Source organism: Zootoca vivipara, chromosome 3, assembly GCF_963506605.1.
Source record: "Zootoca vivipara chromosome 3, rZooViv1.1, whole genome shotgun sequence".
Taxonomy (NCBI): Eukaryota; Metazoa; Chordata; class Lepidosauria; order Squamata; family Lacertidae; genus Zootoca; species Zootoca vivipara.
Genome location: NC_083278.1, coordinates 90060050 through 90078122, shown reverse-complemented (window position 1 = coordinate 90078122; position 18073 = coordinate 90060050).

Genomic DNA, 18073 nt, shown 5'->3' with positions numbered 1-18073 from the left:
AATATTAGAGGGATATTTATTGAGGTTGATGGTGGGGAAAACCCTGCATCTTCTGCATTTATCTGCAGTTTCAGGTGTTCACACAGTCAAATGCTGATATTTCTCCACTTTTCAGTTTTTCATGCAAAAATGTGTATCTCACTAGAGAGGAAAACATTTTGAGTGACTGGTGCATACTGAATGTAATATTGACTCTTTCCTGGCTGTTGTCCCATCCCTCCTTCACTATCAGAGCGTCTTCCTTTCTTTTAGGGGTGTGGCAAGGGTAAAGTTGCACTATCACTTCAGGCCAGTGAGTGACTAAAAAGTAAGTTGAATGTGGCAAATGTGCTGAGAAAGACAGAATTTTTTTCTAACTGCAGCATAAAAATACGCTCTTTCAAGATCTGTAGAGATGTGACCAGAAGAAAGGGCTTTATTGTACTTGATCACATATCTTTCAATAATAAAAATAAATAATTTATAATTTAAGTTTCCCCAGCCACTCTGGGCGGCTCCCAATCGAGTGTTAAAAACAATACAGCATTAAATCTTTAAAACTTCCTAAACAGGGCTGCCTTCAGATGTCTTTTAAAATAAGATAGCTGCTTATTTCCTTGACATCTGATGGGAGGGCGTTCCACAGGGCGGGCACCACTACTGAGAAGGCCCTCTGTCTGGTTCCCTGTAACCTCACTTCTCGCAATGAGGGAACCGCCAGAAGGCCCTCGGCGCTGGATCTCAATGTCCGGGCAGAACGATGGGGGTAGAGACGCTCCTTCAGGTATACAGGAGTGAGGCCGTTTAGGGCTTTAAAGCTCAGCACCAACACTTTGAATTGTGCTCGGAAATGTACTGGGAGCCAATGCAAGGAAGATGTTTGCAGTTTCTCTAAAACGGGTGAGCATCCTCTTTTCTGTTTTAGTCGCCTCATGAGAAGAGAAGACTCCCTGGAAAAGACTCTGATGTTGGGAAAGATGGAGGGCACAAGGAGAAGGGGACGACAGAGGATGAGATGGCTGGACAGTGTTCTCGAAGCTACGAACATGAGTTTGACCAAACTGCGGGAGGCAGTGGAAGACAGGAGTGCCTGGCATGCTCTGGTCCATGGGGTCACGAAGAGTCGGACACGACTAAACGACTTAGCAACAACAACAAGAAGAACATATCTCTGTATTCCTAGTCACATTCCACTACTTTTCAAATATAGTCAAACTGTAACTGAATCTGTTTGAGGAATTTAACCACTTAAACAGAAATGCTTAGGGTTAGAGTTCTTTCCAATATTTTTTTTAAATCATCAAATATTGTGGTTTTGTCAGTGAAATGCTCTTGTGTGTGGTCTCTGCGTGTGTTACACTACAGCTTTCCTTTCAAAAATAGTTTGAGTTTATGTTTGCTACTCACATATAACAATATTGGATCAGAGCTGTTGCTTAGAATAGCAATGATCAAAGACACTTTTTTAAAAAAAGATTTATTTTTAAAGACAGGGAAGTGTGCCTCACTCTTTGGTATGATGCACAAACTAGTCGTTAATGCTGCAACTTGTAAGGTGTTAATTACATCCAATTATAACCTGAGTAGCCTGCCCTGGTATTACAGTGCATCCTGGCACTCCTTTTAATTTTTATTTGCTTATGAACTGGAATTGTCATGGTTCCCTGGATTCATATAGAAAACATAATTGTAAACATCTGGAAGCTTTGTCTGATAAACATCAATTGAGAACAACTTTTTTTTGGTTACAGGTAGGTAGCCGTGTTGGTCTGACACAGTCAATACAAAATAAAAAAATCCTTCCAGTAGCACCTTAGAGACCAACTAAGTTTGTCATAGGTATGAGTTTTCGTGTGCATGCAGGGCCAGCTCTAAGGCAAGGCTGGGTGGTGCAATGCGCCAGGGCACCGGGCCGCCAGGGGGGCGCCGCGCTATGCACGGTGCCAGACAGCCGCGCTGGGAAACGGGGCGGGGGGGGCAGAGGGATCTTTGCACCAGGGCGCCAGATACGCTTAAGACGGCCCTGTGTGCATGCACACTTCTTCAGATATGCACACTTCTTCAGATACTGAAGAAGTGTGCATGCACACGAAAGCTCATACCTATGACAAACTTAGTTGGTCTCTAAGGTGCTACTGGAAGGATTATTTTATTTTGTTTTAACTTTTTTTTTTGTTTCTATGATTACAGTACCATCAGGCTATTGATGGGCTATTTCTCTAGAAAAAGAGGTGCTGGAATTCACCATGAATTCTTTTAGAATCGCAGTGGAGTTCCCATGAGTTCCAGCTGGAAAAAAAGCCCTGAGTACCATATAGCTAATTTTCAAAATAGGTGTTTTATAAGTTAAAAATGGTACACAGTAGAAATGAGAAGAACTAGGAAGCTCCATAGGTTTGATTCTAATCACACACACACATTTCCACTGAAATGAAGAGAATGAACTTTTGTGTTACTTAATACTATCTGAACACCTTACCTTTTCGCTACTGGTTGTACAGAGTGGTTTATTTAGGCTGTGTCCACACCATTTACTATGTACAGTACTTAATGAATTTCAAGTGCTGGGTTTTTAATCCATGTTCACCTGATATTAAGCAAAATGCACATGTATCCTATACTTTGTTATTATATACAGTCATACCTTGGATCCCAAACACCTTGGTACTCAGTCATTTTGGCTCCTGAATGCCACAAACCTGGAAGTGAGTGTTCCAGTTTGCAAGCGTTCTTTGGAACGTGAATGCCTGATGGGGCTTCCACAGCTTCCGATTGGCTGCATGAACTTCCTGCAGCCAATCGGAAACCATGCTTTGGTTTCCAAATGTTTTGGAAGTCGAACAGACTTCTGGAACGGATTCCATTTGATTTCCAAGGTACAACTGTACTCTTGTTTGATGCGTTGGTGATCAGAGTGTTGGACTAGGACCTGGGAGGCCAGGGTTCAAATGTCCATTCACCCATGAAGAGCATCTTGGACCTGTCACTGCTTATTAGTCTAACCCAGGTTTCCTCAACCTCAGCCCTCCAGATACTTTGAGACTACAATTTCCATCATCCTTGACCACTGGTCCTGTTAGCTTGGGATCATGGGAGTTGTAGGTCAAAAACATCTGCAGGGCCAAGGTTGAGGAAGCCTGGCCTAACCTATTTATTTCTATATATTTTATTTTTATAAAAAAATTAATAATTGACTATAGATTTGGTACCTGTCATAAGAAATGGATCGTGCTGTTGAAGGGAGGAGGGGATACAAAGGAGGAATAGAAGGCTGAAAGCAGGAGCAGAAAATTATAAATGCAGTGGAGTTAGAAACATGTCAGCAGGAGAAACAGCGCTGAGTATCATGACACATTGCCATTGACACAAACCTCCAGCTCAACTTCATTATCCACCCACTACCATCTTATTGTGCATTTGCTGTGTGCCGTTATATTGAATATGCATGATACAAAATGGTGCTCAGGATGGTAATGCTTTGGTTCAAATTGATCATTTGTAACCTTAAAAAACAGCCTCTTTCCAAAATTGATTGAAAATCAGCATCTAGTGATGAACAAGTGGCAGTGGAAGTTTAGTTTAAGAAATTATTGTTGTTGTTGCCACCTGTCTGTCTCAAAAGAGAATGGAGCAGGGGTCAGCAAACTTTTTCAGCAGGGGCCGGTCCACTGTCCCTCAGACCTTGTGGGGGGCTGGACTATATTTTGAAAAATAAATAAAAATGAATGAATTCCTATGCCCCACAAATAACCCAGAGATGCATTTTAAATAAAAGGACACATTCTACTCATGTAAAAACACACTGATTCCCGGACCATCCGCGGGCCGGATTTAGAAGGTGATTTGGCCGGATTTGGCCCCCGGGCCTTGGTTTGCCTACCCATGGAATGGAGTGTGCCTCCAGGGGTGAAATCAAACCAGTCTGTTAGTGGTACCAAAGTGACCGCCCAGGGTCTCAAGCCTGGGCAATGTGTATAGAGGTCCTGGGATACTCAGACGACAAGAGCCCCTCTCAACCTCACCGTTGTCGTCTATCAACCTCCAGACACTATAAATTCACTGCCTTCACTGGTTCTGATTTGAAAGAAAGGTAGAGCTGGGTATCATCCGCATACTGATGAACACCCAGCCCAAACCCCCTGATGATCTCTCCCAGCAGCTGCATGTAGATGTTGAAAATTATGGGGGAGAGGACAGAACCCTGAGGCACCCCACAAGTGAGCACCCAGGGGTCTGAACACAGCCCAGGAGGAAGGAACAGAACCACTGTTAGTGTATATCCCTAACTAGGTTTTTTAAACAATCAAGTAGTATATAAGCTTACTTTGTGGGCAGTTTGCAGGCGTGGACTAGCATTGCACACAATTTTCACGCAAGTTTCTCTTTCAGAGAGTCCCAGTTTGTAATCTGTTCTCCAGCATACATTTTAACCCAGAACACTACTGGATCTCTTGAGTGAGGGATAAAGTTCTGAAACAAGGACTGTGCCTACTTTTTTTTGAAATAAACTGAACACCACTCTAATCCTCCATTTCCCAACTACTGCTCTTCACTAACCCACACTTGCAGACTACCGCGCTACTGGGAAATGTGCAAAACTTAAACTGAGCCTTTCAAGATATACAAAGCAACCTGCCTCAAAAGGGAAGCAGAGCTAATATGCAACAAAAAAGGAAAAGGAAACATAAGCAACTTTCTCCTCCAACACTGTAAAAACTTTGGAAGCCACAACTTTAAACAAAGACAGTGTAACAGAATAGGGGTGTGTGTACCGTATATTCCGGCGTATAAGACGACTGGGCGTATAAGATGACCCCCAACTTTTCCAGCTAAAATATAGAGTTTGGGATATACTCACCGTATAAGAAATACGACCCGGCGTATAAGATGACCCCCGACTTTTGAGAAGATTTTCCTGGGTTAAAAAGTAGTCATACACAGGAATATACAATATGTATGTGTATGACTGTAATTGTGTTTTTGTTTTGTTTTTAAGGGAAGGCATTCAATTTTGTTGTACTATTTAAAGTACAATGACAATAAAGTGTCTATTATCCTTAATGCTTGAGCTTCCCTGTTAATTCTACTTATATTTCTATTTTGCACCAGAAAACTGTTTAACTTGCAGATGCTTCCAGGCCAGTCTCGAGCATGTCGCACACCCTGGTGCTGAGGGGCGGAGATCGCTCCGGCGCCCTCGCAGGGCGCAGCATGGTTTCCGCGTGGCTTTGCCACGTGGCGCCCTGCCTACCGGCCCGGTGCCCTGACACACCACACCACCAGGGGTCTACCTAGAGCCGGCCCTGGATGCTTCGTGCAGTACTATAGGCAAATGATTGGCACCATACATTCACTGAAGACATTTGTACCTGTGATGCAGAAAATGCTATTAAATGTAACACATCCATATGACCCACACACCATACATTTAAAGCACATTATTCTTCTCAAAGAAGTGTGGAAAACTATAGTTTGTTAAGGGTGCTGGGAATTATAGCTTTGTAAGGGGCAAACTACGCTTTCCAGGTTGGTGGTGGTGGTGGGAAATGTACTTTAAATGTATAGTGTTTACGTAGCCAACATCATAAAACACCACCAGTTTTAAAATGGAAGAGGTTAAACCCTCAAGAAGGTGCTTTTCAGTCCTTTTCAAATCAATATCCATTCATAGAATCATAGAATCATAGAATCATAGAGTTGGAAGAGACCACAAGGGCCATCCAGTCCAACCCCCTGCCAAGCAGGAAACACCATCAAAGCATTCCTGACAGATGGCTGTCAAGCCTCTGCTTAAAGACCTCCAAAGAAGGAGACTCCACCACACTCCTTGGCAGCAAATTCCACTGCCGAACAGCTCTTACTGTCAGGAAGTTCTTCCTAATGTTTAGGTGGAATTTTCATCCTTTACCAAAATAGCACATCCAGGGCCAAATACAAATTTAAATTTAGTGGTGTACTGTACTGGTAAATTTTGAACTGCAGGAGCTTAGTATGGCAGTGCCAATAGACACACGCGTAAGCCGAGAATAAAAATGTAGACAGCTTTGCTGATCCTTCATTATAAACGCACACACCCCAAATAGCATGAGTACATAGTACAATATCCAGTTTATTAGGATTAGTAAGACTGCAATCCTTTGCATAGTTACATGGGAGTGAGAACCATTGAACTCAGTGGTCCTTCTGCCTGTGGAAGTTCAACTTGTAAGACCCATTGAACTTTACAGTAAGATCTTCAGACAGCTAAAACACAACCCTTAGCTTTTAAGTAGGGTTACCTTGTCAATTGCTAGCACATGAAATGAAAGGGAGGTGCTAAGCTGCTGATTGGTTACTTTTGTCATTATTTGACTTCCTCTACGCTTAATTGGTCATAAAATTTGAGACCCACAGTATTGCTTAATTCCTTGCCATGCAAGATGTGTCAATTGCAGATTTTCTCCTTTGCATTTTCCACTGTGTAAATCTTTTTTCCAGACAGACATCTTCACTAGATCAAAAGTTAGTCTCATTCACACAATGAACTATATAGTGGTCATTCACAAAAGAGAAGGTAAAAACACCTCTTTTAAAGCTGTGAGAGTTGGTAAAATCTTAATAATGTGTGTAGAATGTACTGTTGGAAATTATGACACCTAGTGGTCTTTCACAGAATATGCCTAATTCAGAAATTTCCACTTTTGGAAGTATGATTTTAATTAAAAAATTTTTTTTAAGTATTAAGATTCTCTGTCTTATATATCTTATATAAAGTGCTTTTTTCCCCTTAAAAATGTTTAGGGGTACTCTCATTTTGACTCAAGAAAACCACCATTTTATAGTTACAGGTAGGTAGCCGTGTTAGTCTGACGTAGTCGAAACAAAACAAAAACATTCCTTCCAGTAGCACCTTAGAGACCAACTAAGTTTGTCATTGGTATGAGCTTTCGTGTGCATGCACACCTCTTCAGATACATGCACACAAAAGCTCATACCAATGACAAACTTAGTTGGTCTTTAAGGTGCTACTGGAAGGAATTGTTTTTTTTTGTTTCACCATTTTACAGTTCAAAGTGGGAAAAATACAGTAAATGGACAAAAGTACAAAGATTCACAAAATGTTTAGGGGTGTGCATACCCTGGCATCCCCCCAGAAAAAGCATATGTGATTATTGGAAAGATATTCTCTTTGCTTTCCATAAAACTTAACTGATTTTTGTGGTAGTGAAATATTATATGTGTTTTAGCATATACCATATACATAAAAGCATTTGTTTTAATATTACTTGTGCGAGAGAACACACTACATTGTAATCTTATATACCAGGAGTGGAGAACCTCAGATCCTGGGGCCAAATGTGGCCCTCCAAGTTTCTCTGTTTGGCCCTGAGGACTCTTCCCAACCATACCCGCCTCGAGTCAGCTGCCTACGGAGATCATCTGTTAGGGCGACCACAGCCGTCTTGGTCCCATGACCAGAGCGAAAGCCGGACTGGAATGGATCCAAAGCTGATGTTTCATCCAGGAATCCACCAAGCTGTTCAGCAACTGCTCTCTCAATCACCTTACCCAGGTATGAAAGGTTTGAAACTGGGTGGTAATTGGATAGATCTAAAGGATCTAATGATGTTCAAGAGTGGATGCAGCACTGCCTCCTTCAACTCCCCTGGGAATGTCCTCGTGCCAAGGGACAAATTGATGCTGTTACCGGGGGACCCGCACCTCACCTGGACACGCTCTAATCAGCCAGGACGGGCACAGGTCAAGAGGGCAAGTGGTGGGCTTTCCGGCTTGGAGGAGTCTGTCCACATCGGCTGGGAGTACCCGATCGAAGTGGTCCAATACTGGACCTGAAGACAGTCGAGGGGGCTCCAGTTCCATTATTGTATCCAGTTCCATTATTGTATCCAAATTGAATGAACATGTGGGTGTGGGTGGTGGGATCACATACACTATCCCTACCCCCTAGATCAGGCACGTCCAACAGGTAGATCGTGATCTACCAGTAGATCACTGGACGTCTGTGGTAGATCACTGGTAGATCACTGGTTCCCCCCATAGAAGCTCAGCTACTCCCTGCACCCCCCAAAACGGGGCTTTCCCCTCCCTAAAAAAGAGCTCAACAACTCTTTCACCTGAAACCCAAAAAACAGGGCTTTCGTTCATTAAAAAAGCTCAACAACTTTGACCTGAAACAGCTCCCCCCTCCAAAAAAGGGAGTAGATCACTGCCAGTTTTTAGCTCTGTGAGTAGATCGCAGTCACTTGGGAGTTGGACACCCCTGCCCTAGATGATTACACCTATGCTTTTTATTGCATAGATCATTCCCTAGGTGCCTATTGGTGTGCACACCTGTACTTCCTATGCAGACTTTCAAATGAATGTATGCGGGTCAAAGTTGGGGTAAGCTGCCATGCTCCTATTTCACACACACACTGTTTTTCATCCACTGAGTTAGTTCAAAGATTCAGTCAAGTCCCACATTGTATTTCCCTATCTATAACTTTTGGGCCCTAGCAGAAAATAACTTCTAAGGATCGTGGCTCCCCCCCCCCCCCCAAGCTGGAACTCAAGTAGGCCCCATAGCCATTATAAGAGAACATGGGAGGTGTTCATAGTGAGTTTCGGCACCTCTTTTTCTAGAAAAATAGCACTGAGCATGTGTAAACCTAACAATTGTTGTTGTTGTTTAGTTGTTTAGTCGTGTCCAACTCTTCGTGACCCCATGGACCAGAGCACGCTAGGCACTCCTGTCTTCCACTGCCTCCTGCAGTTTGGTCAGACTCATGTTGGTAGCTTCGAGAACACTGTCCAACCATCTCGTCCTCTGTCGTCCCCTTCTCCTTGTGCCCTCAGTCTTTCCCAACATTAGGGTCTTTTCTAGGGAGTCTTCTCTTCTCATGAGGTGGCCAAAGTATTGGAGCCTCAGCTTCAGGATCTGTCCTTCCAGTGAGCACTCAGGGCTGATTTCCTTCAGAATGGATAGGTCTGATCTCCTTGCAGTCCATGGGACTCTCAAGAGTCTCCTCCAGCACCATAATTCAAAAGCATCAATTTTTCGGCGATCAGCCTTCTTTATGGTCCAGCTCTCACTTCCATACATCACTACTGGGAAAACCATAGCTTTAACTATACGGACCTTTGTTGGCAAGGTGATGTCTCTGCTTTTTAAGATGCTGTCTAGGTTTGTCATTGCTTTTCTCCCAAGAAGCAGGCGTCTTTTAATTTCGTGACAATAGGTACGGTAGTCCTAATTCAAAGCATTTGGATTTTTCTTCTGAAGGGACATTTTTTTAATGGACCTGGAGGAGCAGGCAGGAAGACTGCAAAATAAAAAGGGCAAAGCAGTGAAATCTCTGTAGCAATTTATTTCTACATGCCAAATGTTTCTTAAGATTTTCAACGGGTTGTTTTGTGCAGTTAGAAATCTTTAGTGCACCTTTTCTGTTAGTCGATGCTCCTATAGTTAAAAAGGACAGCAGGGGGCACCAAATCTGCATAATTCTTCTGAAATGGTTTCTTTCCTTTCTTTTTTTAAAGGAGAAACCCGAACACCTCCACTCACAAACTATAGTTTTAAGAAAATGCTGAATGGCAAAAGTATGGTTGCTTGGGTTCTTTGAATAGATATCTGCAAATTTCCTTTGCAAAAAACCACTCTGCAGTTTAAGCAGATAAACTGGGAGAAACTACCAACATTTAACTAAAAAAAAAAATCATCTCAAAATTCAATCTTCGTTTAAATAATAGGAGGAAATGAACAGGTGTTTAAGCTGATGGAACCTGTCTTTCAGATATTTGAGATTTGAAGATTATGAAACTGGATTTGTCAAACAAACCTGACGCAAAACCCAGGCTAGTGTTTTCTTGGTGGTTCTGATGGTGCGCTCAGGGAGTAAAACTAATCCTGTCAGGTAGTAAACTGCCATCACTCCTGTTTAGTCCACCCAGCTTGAACCAGGATATCTCAGGCTGTAGTGTGGACTCCGCCAAGACTCCAAGGAACAAGAGCTAAAGAACCACTCTCTGCTTTGGGGGTCCCAGGCAAAAGAAGCTAAATTACACAGCCACTGTGTAATTACACAGCCACCCCAGAGGTCCAAGGAATTGGCTTAGAACCCAGGTTAAATTCAAATAAACACCTCAAAGTGAAGAGGGGTGTGTGTGTGTGTGTGTGTGTGTGTGTGTGTGTGTGTGTGTGTGTATACACACATATAATGTAATTAAAATAGCAGCATAGCGTAAAACCTGTCTACCAACCAGGAAAAACAAGGAAAGAAACACTGTTCCGAATATAGGACCATTTGGGAAATCACAAAGCAACAACTAAAAAAAAAAAATTTAACCTAGTCTAGCACATTACCAACAAATCCATGACCCCCTAGAGATGTAACGCTGGTGTTAGTCAGGAAGGTAAAGACAAAGGTGAGGCAGATCATACCAGGCATATGAGTAACATACTCTTTTGCTTAGTAACCAACTGGAATTTCTCCAGCCAATCAGAAGATGTCTAAGCTGTAACTTTCCAGAGCTGAGAGTTAGTATGTGTGACTCCACAGCTGTGGATTTTTCCCCAATTAGCAAATTGGCCATCTTCAGCCTAGAATTCCTGGCACAGGCAAGATAACACAGGTGCAATTAATAAGAGTGCTAACAACCAGCAGAGAGGAAAATGTCTAATCTCCTGGCTGAACCAGCATTTGTGGACAAGGTTTCGTAGAAGACCCCCCAATATCTTGACAGATTTATAGAAAATAATAAAATCCTAATTTAGGTTAAGGAATTCTGTCTTCTTTTATTATTTTCCTCCTACCAATAGTGCAGATTTGTGTAAATGTCTTATATGCCTTAACCAATTCTCGATGAAATCAACAAGCTGCTTTTAAATATGCAGCCTTTTTAAATAAAGCTACCAAAACGTTCCCCAAAGCTACCAAAACATTCCCCATAATCTGTTTTAAGATTAAAATGGTAAAGATAAATATATATATCTGAAATGGGAAAAACTCTTACTTTTGCTTGGGAGGTCTGAACTTATGCCCGCAGAAAACCATAGTGAGATCGCCACTGTTAAGACTAGAACAGTCTTAAGTACTTGGAGAAGTCATAGACATGTGGCATTGAATCCACTGGATCCAAAGCACACCTGGATGTTAAGTATAATAGATTTAATTGACACAGAAATGGAAAATGTATGTGTATTAATGAAGGTTTAAAATGGAAAATGGCTAAATATTTATTGCTGAAGATTTAATATGGAGATTTTCCACGGGGCTATATTAAAGCTAAGGAGAGCACTCTGAGCTCTTGCTGAGTTGATAATTAACTAGTTGTTCTCTGGTAGCTAACATGTGAGTGTTATAACCTTAGATCATGTGATGAAGATATTTGGTTGCAAATCTCCATTTTGAAGGGAGTTGCCTTTGTGTCTTTTGTCTCAAGGTTCTGTGAAGTAAGGACATGTGAAGTAAATGACATTGTCTGGCTGAGAGACAGAAAACAGGCCCAGGCTAAAATGGATACTGTGGGAAGAGACAGACCTCTGCTTCTAGGTCTGTTGGAATTATTTCATATTTTGTAAGATGCTGAGCCTGTGCTGGGCAACACAAGACATTGTATGGATATTTTGGATGTATCGGTTAATGTTTCTGTTTTGTTTTGAAGAGTTCTGCTAGTAAAATTTGAATAATATTTTTATGGACCTGGACAATGCTTCATTTCCAAAAGGAGTCAGTTTCCATGCATCCAGTCACTTCAAACTGCACAATATTAATATTTGCATCACTGTAACCCTGAGAGGCCCCACAATTGGGTTTCAATTGAGGGGAAATAATAATAATGAGCTGCTCGGGGAGGGAAAAGTCTTGTTCCACACTTTCTGGCCTGGTGACACCAAACAACAGACTTTAGAATTGGTGAACTGCTTTTCATTTCACTCCTCCAAACCCCACTTAGAGTTGCACATTTACTGATATGCTTTAATGAAACCTGCAGGTGGCAAGCACAATTTTAAAAAAGACATTCCCTCTGGATTGTTAGAGAAGGCGGGACAGCTATTCTAAGATGCAGAGATACTTTCATATTCTAAAAAACACAGGAAGTTTGCTTTTTACAGTTTTATGCAATTGCAATGTAAAATTTTGCAGACTATTGATTCATCAACTACGGTAAAACTTATAAAAAATAACTGACTGAACTACACATTATGTTAATGATATGATAATTACATATATAAAAAAATGAAATACTAGGTTGGGTGGCAGGGAGAGTACTCGTCAACAACACATTTGGGGAGGAGAGATTTCAGCTATGTTCCCAAACTGCCACTAGTACCAATGAGAGTTCATTCCCATTTTAATTAGGTGGGGAGGGGGATTTTTATTGACATCAAAGCTGAGGAGGAAAGTTCTCCATCCCACATGCTACAGTGTCGATGGCTAATGCTTCCCCTATATATTTTTTAAAAAACATGGCCTTGTTAATAATTTTATTAACGTAATATGTAGTTAGGTTTTAAGTACAATCCTATATATGTCTAACATGAAGGAGTGTTTCCACCCCCATTGTTCAGCTCGGACAGTGAGGTCCAGCTCCAAGGGCCTTCTGGCAGTTCCCTCACTGCAAGAAGGGAGGTTACAGAGAACCAAGCAGAGGGCCTTCTCAATAGTGGCACCCACCCTGTGGAATGCCCTCCCATCAGATGTCAAGGAAATAATCAACTATCTGACTTTAGAAGACATCTGAAGGCAGCCATGTTTGGGGAAGCTTTTAGTGTCTGATGTTTTATCACATTATTATTATTATTATTATTATTATTATTATTATTATTATCACTACCACCACCACCACCATTATTATTGTTAATTCTGTTGGGAGCCACCCAGAGTGGCTGGGGGAACCCAGCCAGATGGGCGGAGTATACTAAATTATTATTATTATTATTATTATTATTATTATTATTGACACTACTGCGTTCAGGTAAGTGTGTACAGGATTTCAGCTGGGTAAAATTGCAATCCTAACTTTTTTTAATAGTGAGTAAGCCTCATTGAACACAGTGCACAGGATTGCAACTCAATTCCTTTTACTGGATGACCATGGTATTTAAGAGTATAGAGACAAAAGTCCCATGAAAATATGTCCAAAACAGGTAAGTCCTTGGGTATAATTCCAAATAAACTTGTTCCAAATCACCACTTCCTGGCTTCTTTTTCTGTACCACTTTCACAGGGAATTGTAGATGCTAGTTCTGTTTGGAAATCAAAATTGATTATGGCATTATGTCAGCGACAAATTGAAATAATTTAGTCATTGCAGCCTAGCAGCTGGGGATTCATTTGTTTCAACTCCCTTTAAAAGTAGAAAATTGAGATTTTGCATTTTCTCCTTCAGGTACTTTAGCTTTTGCTATACAAAAAAACAAATTCTGACAATTGCTTGAGCAATTACAAAATTAGTCATTCCTGTACATATACCCAAACGTTTGAATGACATTCTCTTGGCCAGGGTTTCCCCCTCAAATTAAAATGCCCCTCCCCCACTTTCAGGAATGATGTATCTACTAATGCAGTGGGACTTCCACTACCTCTCTTTGCCCCATCCCATAATATCTCCTCTAGAGGGTCTCCCAATCCTCTGGAGCAGATTTGAGGGTGCACAGGTGGCTTCAGGGCACAGAAGAGGACAAGGAAGTTTTGTTGTGCAAGCGGAAGTCTCTTGTGTCGGAACAGTAGTGTTGGATAGAACACAGTATTTGTGGCTATGCATATAAATCATGTGCAAATTTAATGCAAATTTGTTTCATGGTCCTGCGCCCTGAGAGTCTTTAAATACCTGGCAAAGCACCTGCAACTATTGTAGGAGAATTCTATAAGCTTTCCTTTCCAGTCCGGTACATCATGTTGTTTAAAAGGACCAGACATACAATTGATCCCTCCTTTATTAAATGCTATCTTTGTTCCAAGTACTGTTATGTTGAACAGTTCAAATAAAAAACTAGAACATTTTTATGTACCAGCAGCAGGAACTGACATATAAGCAAAAGTCGAAGTAGTTGAGGCGGAAATGTTTTGTTCCACCACAGTTCTTAACAACTAATAGCAATTAATAATTATTGGTTAGAGGAATGTAATGTGCTGAAGAGTAGCAGACACAGAGTTGTGCTCGATTGTTTTTGCCAATTGATGCTCAGGAAGTTGTCATGGGCCACTGAATGCAGAAGAACCTAGAAATCTGAGTTTAAATTCTGCTGGGAATATTTACTAGGAAATGGGAGAAAGGAGAGGCCTGGCATGTGCCCCTAGGGACATGGGGCAGAGCCAGCATGTGTCTGTAGGCATAAATGGGTGCATACCGCAGTGGTGACACAGATCCATACAGACTGGCAGCAGCTCTCCAGGGTTTCATGCAGGAGAATCTCCCAGCCCTAACTGGAGATGTTGGGGATTGTTCCTGGGGTTTTCTGAATGCAAAGCAGATGTTCTACTGATGGACCAGTGGCTTTACCTAGATGACATCTAAGGTCCCTTTCTACTGCATTATTCTATTACTCCCTTTGTATGCCCTGTTCCATTGAGAGCAGGAGGGGCCAATATTGTGACTGTGTTCTTCTCCAAGTTGCAAGAGCCAACTGTGCTGGGATTCCCTTATGGTATAGTGTTTCCTGCTGTCCCTAGCCCAACAGTTCTCTGGCCAGATCAGGGAATGGAGCAATGGTTGCAAGTGGCTAGTTTCTGGCACTGAATTGTTAGCAAGGAGATAGCTTGTCCCTTGAAATCTCGGGGTGAGGGCTCACAAATTATCTCCTAAAACCAAGAAAACTTGAATGTAATTTTCTTTCAAGATAAAATCAATATTATTTTGATCCGTTATCGTGGGGCTCCTAAAAGGTGTGGGGCCCTTAGGTCAGTGCATACTTTGCCTATTCGGTAATCCAGTACTGCTTGAGACTCAAGACGCAAGCATCAAACTCCCCTCCAACAATTGGCCATGTCAGGATGGGGCACCCCACATAAGCAAGGGAAGGATAAACATTTGCTGCAAAGTAGAATTGCCTCGGGTGTCTTTCCCACTCTTCTGTGCTATGTGACTACTCTGTCGTGTCTCAATTGCGGGGGTTTCACTACAAAAAGGTTGCAAAACCACTGCAAAACTTTGGCACCAGTTTGGAGTGAATCAGAGCATGATGGGTTTGGGGGTGTTAACAACAAACCCTGGTTTGATGTATCAGTTACTCAGGTTTGGGGCTGTTACAAAACTATTACACAGCTTTGACACCTTATTGGAGGAGACCCAAAATTTTGGGTTTTTTAGTTAATGAAGCCCTCAGGGTACACAAGTGGGTTGGGTGCTGCTGTCCGGGTGCATGAGTCAGATGCAAAGAGGGATGGGGGCCGAGGCAACGAGTCCTCCTGGGTTGGCCAATTGACTGTGGCCTTTGAGATGTCTCAGGTCTCTATCTCCTATCATTCATTACATGTGCTGGCCGGGAGCAGTCCAACAACATCTGGAGGGTCACAACAGGTTCCCCATCCCCAAAGGAGCTTGTGGAAATTTCTTAGAAGTGCATGCAATACCCTTGTCTACACTAGAACTAAAATGTAGTACAGTAAGTGATCACATGTGTTGCCAGGGTGGTGGGTAAAGCTAAAAGGGTGAGTTGGCCCATGCAGGAGCAGGGCTATCGGTCTGTGTTACCCAGCCCCTGATGGGATCAGCTGGGTCTGCAGAATCGTACCCTAGAGATGTTAAGCTGAGAGCGCCTGCATTTAAAACATGAGCTGCTCCACTCAGCTAGGGTTCTTCCAACATCCCCTGTGCTCCTAACATTTTTTGGTGGAAGAAAAATGCTCCATTATATCGGTCTGCTGCTGAAACTGAGTGTCCAGGGCTGAGTGGGATGCCTGTTGCTTTTATGGGATATTTGTGTTTTCGGCTTGTGCATTTTTTCTTTTCCTGGGATGAGCATGCATTGGATATGACAGCTATTCCACCAGCACAGTGGCAGCATATCTCCCCTCATCACATTGTGAATATAGGATTATTCTATCTTACCGATGCACTTCAAGTAGTAGTAATGATAAGGTAAAAAAGGGTAAAGGACCCCTGGATGGTTAAGTCCAGTCAAAAGAGACTATGGGGTCGCAGCGCTCATCTCCCTTTTCAGGCTGAGGGAGCCGGTGTTTGTCAACAGACAGCTTTCTGGGTCATGTGGCCAGCATCACTAAACCGCTTCTGGTGTAACGGAACAACGTGATGGAAACCAGAGTGCATGGAAACGCCGTTTACCTTCCCGCCACAGCGGTACCTATTTATCTACTTGTACTGGCGTGCTTTCAAACTGCTAGGCTGGGACAGAGCAATGGGAGCTCACCCCGTCACAGGGATCCGAACTGCTGACCTTCTGATCGGCAAGCCCAAGAGGCTCAGCGCCACTCACGTCCCTCTAAATGATCAAAACAGTGGAAAGGCTATCATTATGTGGCTCTAGGTAGTATGCAATTCAAATCACCACATCTATATGTGTCTGTGACATTTCTGCAAGCAGTGGCATTTTATTGACTATTCATGTTTCTCTAGTTGACAAGTATCATTATCTTCATTTAGGTAATGAATAATTATGATTTTATTTAGTACTTCCGTTTCTCCAGAAATTACATTTCACCTATCTCCCAATCAACACTTCCTTGAGAATTCTGAGTGGTATGATAGCTTCAGGGGACTATTTAATATTGGAGGAGAACGGCTTAAGAAATGATGACACACCTATGGCTGCAGTGTCCAGGGCTGGCCCTGCTATTAGGCAGCGTGAGGTGACAGCCTCAGGTGGCAGATGCTGTGGGACAGCGGCGGCAGTCTTCTGGCTGTTCCTTCTGAGCCTCCTAGCTAGTTGTAGCCTTCTGTTGGAGGACACAGCTTGTGTGACATGCAGAGCCAGCCCATCACTCCAAGACAAATTACTGTGTTCAGATGTAGTGGAAGACATGATCTCATTGCCATTATTGCAGTAAGATTCAACTGCCGTTTCCACTGGCTTCTGTACATAGAATGTCACCTCAGGCAGCAAATTGTCTTCAGCCAGTGTTTGGGCATCTGCAGGACTTTTTCAGGGGAAGGCGAAGCAAAGCCCTGGAAGTGGGGAGCAGGCTAGATTCTAAGAATAAAAATAAAGAGAATAATAGTGCCTGTACATTTGCCTCATACCTCAGGATCTCCCCAATCTATGAATTTACCTTTTAAAAAAGAAAATATGGGGATTATGGTTCATGGGTGGGTGGGTGGGGCAACTGTCCCCCATGCCACGCCTCTCACCATGGATGCCCATTGGCCAGCCAAGGTTCTGTCATGAAAGTAGGAACTAGTCTATAAAAATCAGTGAAATCTTAATTATGAGAACATCCTGACAAGATCTATTTTCAAAATAAAATATTGTAAAAATAAAGTGGGGAAACCCACATTGCATGTAGGGAACAAATCGCTTACATCTTTATAATACAGTATAATAATCGCAGCAAGTCTTTATTTTAGCCCCTTTTGATTTTCAGAGAAAGTCTGGATTTATTTATTATAATTCTCTAATGTAGGTAGTTTTGAGTGGTGTCACTAACATAGACTTTGACTCACCTGGTCTTGAATGTACTTAGAAAAAAAGCAAGACAGAAAACTCAAACCCTCTCATTTTTTTCCTTTTAAAAATGTAATTTTAGTCCTTGTACAAATTACATTCCAGGCAACACGCACACAGATCAACATTAGGCGGAATAATGTGCTGAAGACGAACCAGTTATTCTAAGACTATTCTAAGATTTGGAGCTTTTGTCTGTTTTTCTTCTTTCTGCAAGGTGAAAACTAGAGAGTTTTTATTTCAAGCTGTTTACACCAATTTAGAACAATGCTTAATTAAATGCTTAATTAAATGCAGAAGAATATGCAAAAGCAAAAGCCATGTTTTTGGAATCGAACATTTTCATCCAACAACAAAGATTGGGAATGCCATATGTGCATCAAAGCTGTAACTTGTGGATTTTCCGAATAAATGTATTTGTAATTGTTATATGTAAGTGATTCAGTGCTATTACATATGCAACAGCTCATGAATGCTCTCACAAGTTGAAAA